Here is a 6000-nt window from a genome sequence, read left to right as displayed (position 1 = left end):
ATGTGTGTAGGAGCGTTGGGGGGGATGCACAAAAAAGCTGCCCTAGGCTTTATCCTATTCTTTTTTTTTAACGTTTACTTATTTTTGAGAGACAGAGCAGGGCGGGGGGTGGGGGGCGACAAACAGAGCATGAACAGGAAGCGTCAGAAAGAGAGGGAGACACAAAATCCGGAGCAGGCCTCAGGCTCTGAGCTGTCAGCACAGAGCCCGAGCCCAATGAGGGACTTGACCCCATGAACCATGAGGTCATGACCTGAGCTGAAGTTGGACGCTCAACCAACTGAGCCGCCCAGGCACCCTGACTTCATCCTATTCTCAAAGCTAAGCAATAGCATAAATAGTGTGAGTCAGAAAGGTGAAGGGTTAACTGTTTACTGAATACAAAATTCATTCAGAAAAAACTGTGCTTTGTAACTGGTAAGAGGAAGTATTGACCAGCTTCTGGTAAAGTTACAATGGCCAGACTTGCAAAGGAAACTCCTCCTAGCTTGGAATTTTAGAGTGTTTCCTAGGGTTTGAAAGGTGTCCAAAAAATGATGAGGCATTTCAACAAGGGGATGGATTGGGGAGACCTGGCGTTGAGCGTTTGAACTCATCTTCCTTTCCATCCACTACCCCCTTCCCTATCTTTCACAAATAATTTTAAGAGAAAACTAATGGATTTATACTTAATATCTTCTCCCTTACCTTTTGTTTTTTGTGTTTTTTTTTTTTTTTTTGTCGTGTCCTGTCTTCTAATGGGGCTCAATGCATAGTGCAGGAAAAACCCATAACCCTTCATTCTAGCTCCTCTTCTTTTCACTAAATTATCTCAGTTTCCTCATCTGTCGAGTGGGTGTAATGATTATCTTGGAAGTGGTTGCTGTGTATCACACAAGCATAGCTTATAGCTTCCAGTCTGTAAGCTCTATGGAAATAGGGAACACTCCTGGTTTGTTCATCTTTGTCTATCGCGTATTCAGTACAGTGCTTAGGTCCCTCAAAGTATTTGTTGCATGATTGAAGATGTCAAAAGGAGGCAATGTTTTAAATACATCCTTAAGTGCTATTATAAAGTCATTTGGTGGTAGTGGTGAAGGAGAAGTAATAGGGAGGGATTTCTCTAATTTGTACTCTACAGGGATTTCAAAAGAAGGTGGAAAGCAGGAAGGAGATAGTCTGTGTGGGAGCCAGAGGCTGGAGATGTCAAGCCAGACTGAGTCAGCTCATGCTTACGGAGACAGATCGCTTTATTGCCTCCCCTCCCGGGCTCCAAGTCCTTGGTCAGTCTGCACCCTCACATTTCTGGCGAACACAAATGCTTCAATCGACCAACAGGGGGTGCTCCTCTTATGAGCTTAGCCCTGACCTTGATCCTGTGATCTGACCAGCAAGGTAGGGAAAATAGAGACCTTTGCAAATCAGGTTCAGTATATACAGAGTCAGGCCTGGTATTAATAGGATTTTATTTATACAAGAAAAAAAAACCCACAATACGAGACACTTAACATTTCTCTGAAATAAAATACACAACGGAACATAGAACTAACGACTGGAAATCACAGTGCTCCAGTGGGCTTTCCCGCAGGACGGAAGGGTGAGTGGCTGCCCAGGTAAGTGCCCAAAATACTCAGCCCTCTTCCAGACGATTTAGCTAAATTCTGGAGAGTAAACTGCACACATGTCCTCTCCCCGCCACCCCTCAGGCCCAGCACTGTTGGGATCCCAAGAAGTCATCCACATCCTGCTTGAACTATTTGCCATCGTTACTACAGATAACTGTAGTTATCTCCTTGCTAAGGGGCCAGTTTACGATTTCCTCAAGTGACCTCATTTCAGTTAAGCCTCACACCTTCCTTCCCCAGTAAGCAGTTATCAGGCTTGGTTGGGAGCTCAAGACTCAGGGATAAACGGGGAAGAATTCTTTCGCTTTGGAAGCTCACAAATACAGTGACCGCTTTATTGTAAGGATTAGCTGCACCGCTTTCTTCCTCTGCTGTAAACACCATGCCGAGGCTTTACGGCCCTTTATCTCAGTTATTTCCCACCACAGCTCTGTGTGGTAGATACTCTCATTAGAGCCATTTTCAGGATGAGAACTGAGGGTTAAATGGATCCATAGCATGCCTAGAATGGTCAAATTACTGAGGAGAGATTCAAAATTGAAATTCAAACAGTCTGACTCTTGAATGGCAAGTCACTTCTGTACTAGAAGGGAAAGGAATGAAATGGCATAGATCCATTTAATGGCTATAGAAGTTAAGGGAGAATTCCCTGGTGTAGGATAATTCTAGTTGGGTCTTGAAACTAAATGGAAGCACGTAGTTAAAGGAGAGAAGTGAAGGCATTCTCGGAGGAAGAGAGCATTTACAAAACATCTCAGAATTATAAAAGTTCCTCTTATATTGTGATGCCAGGGTCATCGGTAAACATCTTTCTCCTGCCAGTGGGGTTGGGTGGTGGTGAAGGGACATGGGTGGAATGAAGTTAAAAGGCTCTAAACTTTCTCAATTAAAACTTGAACGTCCATCTTCTTAGCACCAAAGAGAATTTCAATCTTTGTGTGTGGGTTATATTTGAGAGAACCAGGTTATTTAGAGTTGAATATGTGAGTAAGTTGGGTGACTGTCGTGATTAGTCGTATTAGATCAGTACTTCCAAGGTCATAAAGCAAGTTTGTTGTGTGGCTCACATATGACCTTAGAAACTGGTGCTTAAAGTCAGTCCAATGTGGTTTCAGCAAGAGTGTCAGAATTGCAGTGCTCAAGATGGAAATGATGGGTAAGAATGTGTAAGTTCCTAGGCAGGAATTAGGGGTTGGGGGGAAGATAGGTAGCCTTTTCCAACCTTCTGCATTTAACCAGAAATGTGATGTCTTCACCAGCTTGTCCTGCCCTGTGAAATGGAATGGAAGATACGGTCTATCTATTCCCATTGCCTCCAGTTTTTAGGAAACAAATCCTAGGCATACAGAGCCGTGGACAGGAAAGTCACCCATTGGAACATATTTATTTGCAGGAAGATAATTTAAGTGATTCAGTAGAAGGGATATCCAAGATAGCTTTCTTTTTCCTTTTCTCCATGTAAGTTAGCTATCTGTCAACTTTCTCATTGGCTACATTCTTACAAAGGAATAATCGGCACAGGACACCTTGGGGGGTTTTGTTTGTTCGGTTTTGGTTTTGGTTTTTAAAGTATACAACCTGATGATTTGATATACATAGCCATTATAAAATGATTACCAAGATGAAGGTGATTAACACACCCATCATTTCACATAGTTAATAGAGGTACCTTTCTTTTTTTCTGCGGTGAGAATGCTTAAGACTGACTCTCACCAACTTTCCAACATACACATTATTAACTACAGTCACCATGCTGTAAGTAGATCCTCAGAATGTATTCTTCCTAGAACTGAAAATGCATGCTCTTTGTCTTACATCGCCCACATGACACTTTGAAAAGAGTCTGCCTGCGAGGGATGGCACCTGAACTTGGCTGGGAAATTGTGGAAACAATGAAAGATACGTGGGTGTCCTCACCTCTGCTGTCTCAAAATGTCCAGCTCTCGGGTTGAATATTTTCCCCCATGAAAACCCCATTAAAAACAGAAACCAGAACTATGAACTAAAAGAAAAATATCTATTTGAATTTTTCTTCCGGTGAACTGCCTTCTTAGCTATTTTAGTACATTTTCTTGGTGGCTGATGCATGGCGAACAGAATTGCGTTTCTTTCCCACAGACATCATATTTCTTCGAACAATCCCTGGAACGACAGTCATCTCAGGACCCTTGACACACAACATCAAGGCCACTGGAGAAAGCATGGGCTGGGGAGAGGGAAGAAGCAGGGGTACCATCCCACCTGGGGCCCTCTTTCCCAGAGGCCACCAGGTAGCATCAGGTGATGTGTGACAGTTTCCTGGAAAAGTGAGAGGCTTTTCTCTCCTGCATATTGACTGCCATCCCTGCATCCCACTAATTCTGGAAGTCAAGTGATCAAGATCGCTGATGCTGAAAGCTGAACAAATATTAGTGATAAATCGTGGAAATGCAAAGTTGAGAGCCAGACAGAAGGTCAAGAAGATATCTGAGTCAGCCTTCTGACTAGTAGCAGGTTGATGGGTTATTATGCTGGTTTTGAAGACCAGGCAACTGGGGACCAGAAGTGTTTAGGCATCCTCTTCTGGTCCAAGGTCAGCTCCAGGGGGAAATGATTCTCTTTCCATCATCACACATACTTCCCCAACTAGTCAGCAAGGGACATCGAATCAGCATAGTAGCCATATCTGTAGCTATGGAACACATGAGATTTTCCCTTTGCACACACACCTATGAAGGATGTACTACGGTCATCACCCCTGGGGGTTAGCTTTGGGACTTCCTAATACTCAGAGCAACGTAAGCAAAACTGCCTCACTTTGCATAGCCGAATTCAGAACTGAGCAAAATCATACTGGATGTTCTGTTCTCTTTTGTAGCCAGATATTTTTAGATACTCCTTTTTTGACCCATTATAAAAATAATACGTCTATTGTGAAAATAAAAGATAAATATAACAAAGCTTTCTCAAAAACACCATTCTGCAATTACAAAAATCACGATTAACATTTTAGCATACAGCAAGAGTCAGCAAACTTTTTCTCTAAGAACCAGATGATAAATATTTAGGCTTTGAGGAGTGATGGTCCTTCACACAACAGCTCAATTCTGCCATTGTAGCACAGAGGCAGCTATAGACAACACATGAAGAATGAGTGTGGCGGTGTTTCAATTATTTACAAAAACAGGCAGTGGAATAGATTTGGCCCATGGGCCATAGTTCGCTAACCCCTGGCATGTAGAATTTGGAATTTCTTTCTATGCGTATCACATCATGTATACAACTCTGTATCCTGCTCTTTTCACTTGATGTTATAACACAAATGCTGTCTCGGGTTATTGAATGCTCTTACACAATATTCTGCACGCAACTGTTGCATATTATTCATTTTATGAAGATACCAAAATTTGCTATGACATCAGATATTTAGATGTTTTATAGTTTTCTTACTATTTTACATACCGTGATGAACATCTGTGTGTACATTTATCTCCATTTCAGGTTATTTCTGTAGGACAGATTTCTGGAAGTGTTGTTTTTTTTTAAATACTCTTAGAAAATATTGCCAACTTTTTTTTGTCTCAAAAGGCTTTACCAGTTTCCTCCCAGAACTGTGTATGAAGTTGCTCATTTCTCCATAACCACACCAACACTGAATATTACCACTTTGTAAATCATTGCTGCTTTTATAAGAGCCAGAACATTTTAGGTAAGTGAGGAACTGTGAAAACATGGGACTTAGGTCACTAGACCTCCTCACCCTTCACTCACACAGATGACTCCACCAGAAGGGAATGCTAAGAGATCAGGGGCCTAGCTCTTTCTCCTTTCCTGTACCCTCGCAATCAACCCCCCCTCTTCTGCTCCAGGCAGAGGGCAGAGAATGAAACCTATTATCTTTCTGAATGGTCCTTCCCTCTTCCTGCCCATCTCACATCTGGACTGAATACAAATCCCCTGGTTTCCTGTTTCTCTCCCCACGAAAGATTCCGAATGTCAATTCCAAATTAACTCTTTTTTTGCTCTTTGCCTCTGTATCTCAGTTCAACCCCCAACCCTTTACTGACATTTTCTTATTGTCTCAAGAGGAGTTTTAATGAGCTCTGCCTTTTTAAGACTCCCCATCCAGCCATCTTGGCTAGTTGTCTTCCCTGGGCAGAAAGCCCACATGAATATGTGAAGACGCTCTGTGGGCAATAGAGAATAGTGGTGTCTGTGGTGTAGGTATGTGAATTCAAACTCTTCTGACAATGTGCCAGCCCAAGAGGTTCTTCAGTGTATTGACTAGATCAAGCCCATAGGGTCTCACACTTACAATCCTGGGTCTACCTCATCAGCCTCTTCTATCGTATATCTTCTGCATTTTTCCCAAATACTTGGCTCAGGTCAGATACATTAGGCTCAAATTTTGACTGTG

This window comes from Leopardus geoffroyi, chromosome C3 (assembly GCF_018350155.1).
Source record: "Leopardus geoffroyi isolate Oge1 chromosome C3, O.geoffroyi_Oge1_pat1.0, whole genome shotgun sequence".
Classification (NCBI taxonomy): domain Eukaryota; kingdom Metazoa; phylum Chordata; class Mammalia; order Carnivora; family Felidae; genus Leopardus; species Leopardus geoffroyi.
This window is presented reverse-complemented; position numbering follows the sequence as displayed.